This window comes from Heteronotia binoei, chromosome 8 (genome assembly GCF_032191835.1).
Source record: "Heteronotia binoei isolate CCM8104 ecotype False Entrance Well chromosome 8, APGP_CSIRO_Hbin_v1, whole genome shotgun sequence".
Lineage (NCBI taxonomy): Eukaryota > Metazoa > Chordata > Lepidosauria > Squamata > Gekkonidae > Heteronotia > Heteronotia binoei.
The window spans coordinates 45226868-45232867 of NC_083230.1; the positions used below are offsets into that span (position 1 = coordinate 45226868).

The 6000-nt window shown below is 41.7% G+C and overlaps 1 protein-coding gene across 3 annotated transcripts in view; it reads right to left on the minus strand.

The window, feature by feature from the left end:
* The window catches only part of TAFA2 (TAFA chemokine like family member 2), a 245641-nt gene extending 240392 nt beyond the window's left edge, over nt 1–5249 (minus strand). The window contains exon 1 of one of the 3 annotated variants that reach the window (XM_060244971.1): nt 4646–5249. The gene's annotated coding sequence lies outside the window, so the exon portion shown is untranslated. The remainder of the gene's footprint in view (nt 1–4645) is intronic. The other 2 variants (XM_060244969.1, XM_060244970.1) reach the window with 2 other exon arrangements.
* Nucleotides 5250–6000: the final 751 nt, after the last annotated feature.

A 6000-nucleotide genomic window follows, 5' to 3' on the forward strand; every position in this document is an offset into this window, starting at 1 on the left:
TGTCTCCAGTTTAGTTATATACATGGAGCAACTACAGCAAAGTATTATCTCATTATTTTATCTTTCTCTTCTTGTAAAGTGTGTTTTGAAATACACATGAAAGAAAGAGTGAAAAAACCTGATTGTACTGTATTATTGGGGGAGTTAAAAGGCTTTGCTGCAGTTCTAGAAGACTAGTAGAGCCTGACATGATTACTTTGTATTTCCCTTTGATAGGCAACCAGTAGATCAGTTTATCAGAAGTTAGAGATTGTTAACTACAGAATTATTATGTAGGAACCATAGTATGCTCTATTTCCAATGGGAAGAAATTGACTGTGGATTGACTCAGTCTTTGACAGATCAAAATTACAGTATTATTGATATTATCAGTCATCACACTTTCAAATGATAGCAGTGTAGCTTATATATTGCTCTTTGAAAATACATTTACGTACAAGATGTCCATTGGAAAGCATAATAAAGAAAACATGTTCTATATTTAGACACATAACAAAAGTTGATATCCTTTGCTAGCCACTGTGCTTTAACATGAAGTTGTATGCTTATACCCTGTGCTTAATGCAGCTTTGTCCTATGGGTGTTTTCTTGAAAGTCCTGCTAAGTTTAGCGGAGCTTACTCAAGTCAATGTGCAATGGACTGTATGTAGTCTTTGTATTTTATTTAGTGCTTTCATAATTCTGAATGTTTCTCTGAACAAAGTGGCCACTATTTTGTAAGCTTTTCAACCTGTGCTTCTACTACTTTTAGATTAAAACAATTATCATTAAATAAAATTAAGAAACAATAGCAATATTTATAATGTATTTAACAAAACCCAAGGATGCAATTATATTGATGTTAATGTCACTGTTGTACACAATATGATATGTAAATCCTGAAAAAATACAATGATGTAAATTTTCATAATTGTGTTTATTCTTTTACTTTGCCACAAAATCTTTAATAGGTTACATTTCCTTGTATATTAATTTGGATGCCATGCATGCATCAGTTAATTTTTTTTTCAGAAACATACCATAGCATTCCCACATTAGTAGTATTAGAAAATGTATGTTGTTCTTCATGTTCAGATACTTAAAGAAAAATGGGACCATTCTGAATAAAGACTTGTTTAATCTAAGATCTGAATGCATAAACATGAAATATCTCTAACAAATACTGCCAAAGCAAAAAATATACACACCTGCAATTAATTCACAGTCCTTTAATTCAGAATCATTTTTTTCACTACAGGAATAGTTTCATTCCTGACCATTAACACAACATGGCATGACAACTTCCAAGTTAAAGAAATACAATATCTTTATATCTTGATTACTGCCTGAGCTTTCTAAGTCAGAGTATGTGATCAGATGCCATATGATCTCTAGTTGAGTGTTACACTTCTAACAAATCTAGGAGCTTTAAAGAGTCATATGTTTTACATATTTCAATTTGTCTACAGATAAGCAATTTTGCATTCAGAGGTGTCTTCCTCCCTCAGAAGTGACTTTTAACAGATTGGTATTCATTCCTAGAACAATGATTATGACATTAACTCCAGTGATACCCTAAAATTCTTCAAAAGCTGCTCCCAGACAAGGTTGTCAGTGCTGAGTAAACCAATGATCTGACTCAGTCCTTGGAGTTTGTCTTGCAGTGAGTAAGGTCACTGGTCTGTTCAGTCATACATGAACATATGAAAATGCCTTACCATGAATTACAGAGTTTATGTATTAAATATCACTGTGCGCTCAGAACAATGAGACAAGCTGTCTCTTTGAACATGAATCTTCTGTCAACCTTTCCATACCACCTGGCCTTTCTCAAACTGACTCTCTAATGCAGTTATATACCCAGTTATTTCAGTTCTCAGCTGCATTTCACCAGCACAGGCTGCTGCATTCTGTGTACCTTGCTGTAATGCTGTAATACCATGTACTCTGGAAATGGCATACAGAAAAGACGCATTCAGACTCAGATTAAGACTCCATATGCATGTACAGTCTACCTAGATGTCTTTCTATGCAGGCCCCATTAAAAGGCACAGCTCCTATGTGTTTTGTTAGGGCTGAAGCAGAATAACTTTTTGCTGGATGGTGCCCCTCAAACCTCTCAGCTCCTATTCATATTTTGTAGTAACAACAATATATGCAGAGATGTGCATATTGTGACAACAAATTAAAATTGAATATGTTCAAACCTTCATCTCAAAATAGCAACATTAATGACAAAAACATTAACTTTGCAAACTAAGGCATTCCTAAACATATAGTGTTTCTATAAGCTAAAAAAGTGTATATTATTTACCTAACTATTGTTGTATTGTTGGTTGCAAAATCACTGCATAAATAGAGACATGTATACATATTGAAACATAAAAGGTTGGCCTCACATTGAAAATAAAGATTGCTTTTCCAGGTAGACCTAAGGCATACATACCTGTCTGTGGTATTACATAATATGCTGCTTATTAATTTTCTCTATCACTCAGAGAGAGAGACTGGTATCTCAGCCCTAGGTGTATCTGCATAGAAATAAATGTTACTGAAGCCAGTGGAACTAATATAATATTTTGCATTAGTCTGTATAAACTAACAAACTAGTTTCAATGGTGATATTTTAAATGTCTGTGCTTAAAGCCAAACAATACTGCTTAGAACCCAAATAATTTAAAGGAAACCTACAAGTAGACTTTACATTTTTTTTAAAGTAGTTTGCACTAAAAAGAACTTGTTCCACAAAACACAGAAATATTTTCCTGGAAGTAAAAAGTGTTCTTATTGTTTTAACCATAAGGAATTATGATTGACAAAAAAAAAAACAATCTCCTGCAACTACACATAACACTTTAAAGTGCTCTGGGCAGTCTTAAGATGCAGAAAAGGATGCAAAGGGCAAAAAAAAATCAGTATGACAACTCTGCATCGATGATCCTGAAAACAGCTGCATCTTTTGCTTTTATCATATGGATACATAATTGTATTCCCTACCACCACCAAACTAAGGAGGTATTTCAAAGCTATATTTTTTCCAAGGCATTTGAGAAGGCGGAGATGGTATAGAAAGAGTATTACCATTGAATATAGAATACTAAGCCAAGCAAAAATGAAAACCCACATTCACCTGATGCATAACATGGGACACAGCTGAGAGATGGGCAACGAACCCCCTCTTATTTTAGAACACCTAACTTGGAGAGAATTTATAAAAAAAGAAATGACGTCATAAACCTCAAGCTTTATAAACCTTCCTCCCCCTCCCCCAAAGATTTATAAAACAATTCCTCCACTCTTTAACCTCTCCCTCAAGTCATCCAATAAAGTGACTGGCTTCTGAACAGAATAAAAATCTAAGGATATATGATGAGGCTCTGAAAGTTACCAGCCTTGCTCTTTATGAAGAGAGTTGGGCAAAGAAATCAATAGTCTCTCACAGATGGCCCTGCATCTCCTCCTGCAGATATACTGGGAGGAAGAGAGGGGATTAAAATAATAATAGACAGTGTGGAGATTTCAGAGAAGAGACCTGGCATATTTCATTGATCCATGCTGAAACACGGCTGCGCTAGTTAATACAAATACAGGGCAGATGAAGACTATCTCATCATTTGAAGGAAATGGTGCTTGTTTTATTGCAAGGAAACACCCCTTATTTCTGGACCACACTTCTTGCTTAACACAGAACTCCTGAATTGTGCCTTCTTCCAAACTACTCTAGTTCCACCATAGAAAGATCATCTCCATAGCAGTCCAAGAAAGCAGCTGCACCAGTTCCCAGCTTTAAATACAATATTTTTGATCTCTTTACAAGCCAAGCAGGAATTATCTGGACTCCAAGATTAAAGAGCTGTTATTTAAACACTGCTGGCTTTTCTTAAATCCCTTTTGGACACAGGGAGATAGGAGCTAGAATCACTTACCCTTTTCAAGAACAAACATACTCTCTGTCAAACTCACATCCTTCTTTGTAGAGTTAACTGATCCAGAACTACCAATCCCAGGTTTCCAAATCACAAGGATTAGCCAGAATACAATCTCCCATGCACCCACAGTCCTGCATTGGAAGGCTGGGAAACACAGGGGTTTTTTTATTCCTTAGATTGCATTGAATATGACTAAAGCTTGCTAAAATGCTAACTAATCTGCATTGCCTGATATGGAATGTGCATCCAAATGCAGAGGTCAGTCCTTCCTCTTTAACTTCTTGCCTTCCTCCCCAACTCTGGCCAGATGGTTGAAATATCCCCCCCCCCACACACCAGTAAAAGGAGAGGAAGGAACCAGAGAGTCAATGTACTGGATTAGCAGAAAAGAACTCACGGTCCACAATCCATCGCCACCCCCACCTCCCCATGACAAGTCCTTATTCTGCATAAACATTCAACTCAAGCGTGCACTTTCACTCCGGAGTAAACAATCCGGATTAACTACACCAATGTACTTCTAATTACGCCCCACCTCTTCCACTAGTACGACCAAAAAAAGTGACCAAAAGCTCCCCTATGTCTACGCTGTTGAGAGTACAGCAAGATGATGTTGGTTACCGGCTAGGGAGAAAAGCGTACCTAATCCACTTTGAGATCTCACAGATGCCGTCTAAATACTGCTGTGCTCAACCCATGCTGACAAGGAAACTCCGGCGTCGCGTTTTCGCACCTACCTGCAGCCCCTCTTCCTTATGGAACCACCTAGCGAGACTCCTTCAGATCCCGGAGGGAAATTCCAGCCTTATCGAACTTGCATGGCTTACCAATTCCAAATCCGCCTGGACCATCCAGTCGCATGAATTTGATGAGGAGCGGGCTGAGAAATCGTTTTCAGATGGCAGGGCTTTTGTTGTTGCTCTTTTTAATTGCTAGCTATTCTTGGGAAAGAAGTTCCCACGCCTCTCGGCTCGGAAATCAATCGGGGAGTGGGGCAGGCGACGCGTGTTGATGCACGATTTCAGAACAACCCAGATGCATTCAAAACGTGCAAGAAACGCGGTTGCCTTCCCTTCGGTTTCTCGCGAGGATGTTTCTCTACCTTCCACCGAAAACACCGGTGGAAGTCCCGCGGCTTTGCACTGTTCTCCGCCCTTTGGCAGCTCCGCGAGGCCCCGATCCTGCCTGCCGATGGAGTGGCGCAGAGCGGCCGCTTATTCCATGCCAGGCGAGTTTGCGCGGCTTTCAACACCCAGGCACACTTTCGGCCAGTTTGCCTCGCTCCATACTTTCTCGCTCCCGGGAAAGGCAACAAGGGAGCAAAAGAGACCGGAGAGCAGTGCTCCTGTACGTGAGCCAGTCTCCCCTAGATCTCTGGCTGCCTCGCTTGAAACGGCTGCTAAGGATCTCTCCAGTCTCCCTTGTCTTGGAAAGGCACAAAAAGCAGGGAGGAAGAGGCGGCGGCGGCTCGGAGCCGTTTCAGACTAGGCGGAGAATTCCCCTTTGCACCTCTTTCCCGGCTCCCTTATTTGTCACGCGAGGCGCCAAATCCCCCACCGAGCAGCCGGCGAGTCAGGCCTGCGAGTCGGCTGCCCAGATAGACGAAATAGCGGAGTGGTTCCCCCAGCAGTTCCGGGACCTCTTCTTCCAGACAGACTTTCTCACACAGGTAACCTCCCGGTCCGCCCCCCGCGCGGCGTAGGCTGAATTGGAAGCGGCGGCTCCCACATCTCCCCCGGGCTCCAGCGCGCGGGCACCGCCAGCGACTGAGTGTGCATCCAAGCAGATGTGTCCCTCCCCCCTTCCAGAGGCGCACAAAATGCGCACGAGAGAAGCCGCGAAGTCCCTGCCGAAATTTGACGCGTTACGAGTGCGGGGAAGGGGAGGGGGACATGGCGGGGGTGTTTTGTTGTTGCTTTTTTCCCCTCGCGACGCTCCCGCCAGGATCCGAGGCTGAGGCTTAGTCGTCCCTTCCTGAGCACAGCCGTTCCCTCTGCAAGCTTTTCCCGCCTTTCTTGAGCGCCAATGGATGAATGAAATCCTTCCCGAGGAGCTGAGAGCTCACTCCGGAGGGCGGGAGATGCCCTAAGAC